We start from the raw sequence: 6,300 nt of genomic DNA, 5'->3' as shown, positions 1-6,300 counted from the left end.
CATGTGCCCTGAAGGAGCAGCCACCACCACCACCACCCCTGCTTACATCCCTGAAACAGGGAAATGCTCCTCTCCATACACTACCTTTAGAAGGGACCTACATGACTGGGGTACCTATGGCAGGCCATTAGCCAGGGATCAGGGAGCCAATGAACCAACTTATGCAGAGGCCTATACTACCTAGACAGGGCCCCCAAGGAAGACAATACATGGGCCCTGAGAACAGACCACCCTGCCCCCCGCAGGCACTTCTTGTTAATCTGGCCCCTCGCTCCAATAGACCACAAAAATGGTACCCTTGGGAGGTCAGACTTAAGAGGCCAGGTGGAACACAAGCCCATGGCAGCAGTGCTTGGCCTGGCAGCAGGCATTGTTCTCATGCTACTGTTGCTCTGCCTCTACTGGGTGCTCTGCCCATGGAACTAGGAGCAGCTCAGAGGTGGTTGCAGCATGCAGAAATGCAGAGAACTGACCTGCAATAAATATAGATATGCACTTCCTGAGAGGGAGATTGTGCAGCTGGTGACATGAGGGTACCTTATGGACACTGAGTGTCTGGCTAGCAATGGGATGTTGCTTCCTGGCAGGCCAAAGTCTGCATGTGGAACGCACCCAGGGCTACACCAGGATAGCTGTAGAGACAGAGTGCTGTACGATGCTCTGTATGTTAAATGTGTTGATCTGATTGGATAATAAATAAAACACTGATTGGACAGTAATCAGGCAGGAAGTATAGGCAAGACAAGAGAAAAGAGAATTATCAGAAGTGGAAGGCTGAGGCAGAGAGACACTGCCAGCTGCCACCATGACAAGGAAGATGTAAGGTACCAGTAAGCCAGAAGCCACGTAGCAAAGTATAGATTAATAGAAATGGGTTAATTTAAGATAGAAGAAGTACATAAAAAAAAGCTTGCCACAGCCATATAGTTTGTAAGCAATATAATTATCTGTGTGTTTACTTGGTTGGGTCTGAGGGGCTTTGGGACTGACAGGTGAGAGAGATTAGTCCTGACTGTGAGCCAGGCAAGATCAGAAAAAACTCCAGCTACAAATGGCGCCCAACAGATCAAGTCTCCACCTTAAACCTGAGAATATTTAATAAGCAATTCAAAACAGAGATAAAAACAGCTTCCTAGTTGTCTCTCTCAAGTTGGTGGGTTCCTGGCATGCACGTTTGACCAGCAGTATGGTGGGAATGAGGCATCTGCAAGCAGCACATTATGCTGTGTGGTGGATTTAGCCTTTGCTATTACAAAAAAGGAGGTTTCTAGGCTACACACTGCTTTGATAAAAGCATACACCCACTCTTTCTAAGAATTGATGGCTCCCAGAGCTGGTGATAAATATACCACTGCCATGTTTGGAAGCTGAGGTGGGCCACTGATGAAATTATTAAGGCCACTCCATGTAGTTAAAAGGGAGATTTATTTTGTGGTATAACTTACAAATGAAGGGATAGGTAGATTGTAGGGTCTGGCAAAGGTATGGCGCAGTTCTGCAGTGTGCTCTGAAGAATTCTGCTCGATCTACCTCCAGCGCCCAGGGTCCAGGCAGCAAGAGATCCTTCTCATTTGGGTCCAGGTCTTCAGCATCCTCTCTTGGCCCCACCTTGTAGGCATGAATGTTACAGAAGCCTCAGTGGGGGTTGGAACTTCCAGGCCAATGCTGTAATGGCTACCCACTACAGTGGGCAGAGCCACCAGCCACATCAGCCATTTTGGCATTACAAATGTTGCAGTTTAAAGGAATAGTTACACAGTAAGGTAGACTCAGATTAAACAATACTGTAAATGCTTTACAATGTGTGTGAAAAATGTACATAGGCATGGAAGAGAGAGAAAAAGGAATATATACAGTTACATAGAGAAATACATAGTTTTAAAAAAATACAGTCTTTAAAGAGATAGTAAAGGAAGTATAAAAAATAAGACAAGTAAAGATGGATTTACACAGAAAATCTGAATTGTGTTGTTTTTGGGGATTTTAACTGAAGAGAGATATTTAATTGTAAAGGCAGCAGAGTTAAACCAATATGTATATTTTAAAGATACCTTGACTTCAAATTTTGGATGTAAGGATATATTGCTTTGAAAAGGAGGCTCTGCTTTTGTTTCCACAGAAAGCCAGAGGCTATGGATTTGTTCCAGGTTATGATACATCAGGTTTGACCAGCCAAGAGTCTCTGAAAGGTCTCTGATGACACCATGACCCTAGTGATCCAACATCCAGAATGGTTTCAAGGCAACTAGCTCAGAAGATACACCATCATGGACTACTCCATATTCATAAAATTTTCTTTGTGTCCTCATAAGATACAGCACCCCGCTCCAGCAGGAAGTAGTAAGAGAAGCTACACCCAAATTCCCAAATATACCAAGCTGGCTTTGGAGATGGAATTGACTCACTCCTTCTCTAAACCCAGGCATATTGCTAAAAGAAAAGGTTAAGAGATTCTTATGTCCCAAATCAGAAGAGCCCTCTGATGTGGGACAGAGAAAAAACAATTTTTTTTAAATTTAAAACATGTTGATTATAAATGCAATCTCTTTCTAAAGAAAGAAAAAGGGGATAGTATAGGATAAAAGGATTGATTAATGAATCTACTTTTAAAGAGCAACAACTTGTTTGAAATGTTTTACATTGCTATGGATTTTAGTTTATTGATTCAGATTTAAAGTTAATTTTGTTATACTGTATATTTATTTCTACTCTCATTTGAGGTATTATGTTTATATATCTCATTTAGATTGTGATGGATAATTAAGAAATACAGATTAATAATTAGTCTTCTATGATACTCAAACTTATAGTCATGTTAAGTTTTCTAGGTATACATTGATATATTTCATATAGATAGATAATCTTCAAACACCTAAAGAATATGGTATTTAAAATATTTTTTAAAAATTTAGACTTTCTGGACAGTGAGTGCTCCTGGCAGCACCAATTTACTTCAGAGAGGAGTGTGGGATTTTACTCCATATGGGAGTTTATCTTCTTCTTGGCAAAAATAGCCATTGGGCAAGAAACTGTTCTTGGCTGGACTGCTTGAGCTACTGGACATGTAGGACCCATAGAAACTTTGCTTGGTGAACTAGTCCTTCAGGTTCCTGCTCACAGAGGAAACTGCCAGACATTATGTAGGGCACTGAGAGAAATTACTGAGATACTCTAGGCATGTGGGCTGAAGACAGATGCTGCTACTTTACAAAGGAACATTAGGTGGCTGTCCAGGCTGCCAGCTGTCTCTGTCTACCCAGTAAAACTCCATAAAGTTGCTTGCATCCTCCCATTTTTCAGGTAATATTATATCCTTCTGAGGTATTTGATGTAGTTGAAGAGTAGTTGTAATTTTCCTTAGTTATGATAAAAGATAAGTTAGATTTGAAACCTCAAACTCACAAATATAGGATAGATAGGATATCTTTTTTAATTTTGCCAAATACAAATAGACTAGATATTATAATTAGACTAGATATTGTAACTGTAATTCTTGTTGATAATTGTTTTGTTATCTGTAATTTCACTATTTGAAAGTTATAACCTTCCTTTTTGAAAGAAAGAAAAGGGAAAGTGCTGTGGGATGTTCTGTATGTTAAATGTGCTGCTCTGATTGGTTAATAAATAAGACACTGATTGACCAGTAGCCAGGTAGGAAGTATAGGCTGGACAAGAGAAAAGAGAATTATGGGAAGTGGAAGGCTGAAGCAGAGAGACACTGCCAGCCATCACCATGACAAGGAAGATGTAAGTTACTGGTAAGCCACAAGACACATGGCAAAGTATAAATTAATAGAAATGGATTAATTTAAGATAGAAGAAGTAGATAAAAAGAAGCCTGCCATGGCCATACAGTTTGTAAGCAATATAATTGTCTGTGTGTTTACTTGGTTGGGTCTGAGGGGCTGTGGGACTGGCAGGTGAGAGAGATTTATCCTGACTGTGAGCCAGGCAAGATCAGAAAAACTCCAGCTACAGCACAGCTTTTGAAGCCCACGAGAACTGGGAAAAGTTGTTGGATGGTGGCAAAACTAGCCCTGAAGAGCATGGGGATAGCTCTCTGCTGCAACACTGACCCTGAGGTCCTCCACCACTTTCCCTCTTCAGGCATAAGCCAGATCTCACCTGCTTGATCGACACCAACTTCTCAGTGCATCTTCCCCCAGAGCCTACTCAACCCAAGCACCAGGCAGGATGTGGCAGCTCTCAGGACTCTAGCTATGACTTCAGCCAGCTAGTGAAGCATATGTACAAGGAGGAGGGCCTGGCTGCAATGTCTCTGGCCCTGCACCCACCCTCTCCAGGATCCCAGATGCTCCAGGCTTGTGAAGAAGAGGGGACTGCACCCAAGAAGAGCTCCCCTTCTCTGGCCTGGGCTCCCAGCACAGCCAGATCTATCTGGAGCTTGGAGCTGCAAGGCAACCTCATCAGACTTGGGCAAAGCAGTGGCCTGCTGGAGGTGTGGAACGCCATTGAAGGGGTGCTCTGCTACAGCAACGCCAAGGTCTCCTCAGACATCACAGCCTTTGTCTTCCCAGATAGGAGGATTGTAGCTACTAGGCTTAATGGTTCCCTTGATTTCTTTTCCTTGGATACTCACACTTCCCTCAGCCCCCTGCAGTTCAGAGGGACCCCAGGGCAAGCAGATACTTCCCAGCCCAGTGCAGGGATGTGAGGACATGGAGAGCCTCTGGGACCTGCCCTGTGATGCCCTAACAGAAACCATCAACAGCTCAGGGTCTTCACTATCCCTGTCTAATGGAGGCTGCCTTTCAGCTAGGGATCTGACCCCAGGGCCAAGCCATGCAGCCCTGGAGAAGGTTTTGGTCACTCAAAAGTCAGAGAGGAAGAAGAAGCTCCATTTCCGTCCACAGCAGCTGTACCTGTCAGTGAAACAGAGAGCTGCAGAAGATGATCCTTATGCTGCTAGACAACCTAAACCTCAAGGTCCAGTGTTACCATCAGAGCAAATACACACCTCTGCATTCAGCTACATGAAAAAGGTCCATGGAGATTTGTCATGTGCTGCTGCAGGTCGAATTCAACATCAATGCAGTAAATATGCCATAATGCATGCCTGATGGAGGCCCTAGTAAACACCCACCTGGGTGTAGCACATTACATGGTGCAGCTAGGTGGCTGTGTCTATAACAAGGAATAGGATGGCTCCACCTGTCTCCATCATTCAGCCAAAATTGGGAACTTGGAGCTTGTTAGCCTACTGCTGAGCATAAGACAGGAGGATATGAATGAGCAGGACAGTGGGGGCTAAATGCCCATCATCTAGGCAGCCTAGCACAAACACATTGACATGATCTGGATGCTTCTGAACCCAGGGTGCTGACGTCACCCTAATTGACAATGAGGAAAACATCTGCCTACACTGAGCCTCCTTTACTGGCAGTGCTGCCATTGTCGAGGTCCTCTTGAATGCCCAGTGTGACCTCCATGCTGTCAACTACCATGGGGACACACTGCTACACATGGCTGCCATGAAGAGCTACCATGACTATGTTCTGTTGTTCCTGTCTCATGGAGCCAACCCTGAGCTTTGAAACAAGAAAGGAGACACAGTATGGGACCTGACGCCAGGGTGTCCTGGTGTGTGGATTTTTTGTTTGTTTGTTTTTGTTTTTCGAGATAGGTATTCTCTGTACAGCTTTGCGCCTTTCCTGGAACACACTCTGTAGACCAGGCTGGGCTTAAACTCAGAGATCCACCTGACTCTACCTCCAAAGTGCTGGGATTAAAGGTGTTCACCACCACCGCATGACTGATGTATACTGCAGCTGAACTACAGGCTTAGGCTCGAGGTTGGGAACTGGGCTGTCCATACTGACAAGATCATCTGCCAGGATGTTGCTAGAGGCTATAAGAATGTGCTCATCCCCTGCATCAATGGTGTGGATGGTGAGCTTCATCAACCACTTGTGTGACCCTAACATCATCCCTGTCTGGGTATTCATGCTGCACCAAGACCTATGGTCTCCACGCATTACCTTTTTCAGTTCCAGGGACATTCAGACTGGAGAAAAGCTGTGGTTTGACTATGGTGACCAACTCTGGAATATCAAGAACAAGTATTTCTCCTGCCAATGGGGCTATGAAAAGTACAAGCACACAACAGAGGCTATTGCCCTAGAGCAGAGTCACCTAGCTTGTCTGGACACAAACGCTGAGCTGTTGCTTGAGCTCAGTTCCTTGCCCCTTAAAATCCAGGCTGGGGCACTGGCCTTCAGACATTCCTCCATCAGACCTCAGTTAGGCCTGGAAGGTCGACAGCCCTTCTCCCAGAGCTTG

General features: G+C 44.5%; 1 pseudogene; it reads left to right on the top strand.

The window, feature by feature from the left end:
- The first annotated feature begins 209 nt into the window (after positions 1–209).
- Positions 210–5,936, top strand: LOC118576258 (annotated as a pseudogene).
- Positions 5,937–6,300: the final 364 nt, after the last annotated feature.

This window comes from Onychomys torridus, unplaced genomic scaffold, assembly GCF_903995425.1.
Source record: "Onychomys torridus unplaced genomic scaffold, mOncTor1.1, whole genome shotgun sequence".
Classification (NCBI taxonomy): Eukaryota; Metazoa; Chordata; class Mammalia; order Rodentia; family Cricetidae; genus Onychomys; species Onychomys torridus.
This window is presented reverse-complemented; position numbering and strand designations above follow the sequence as displayed.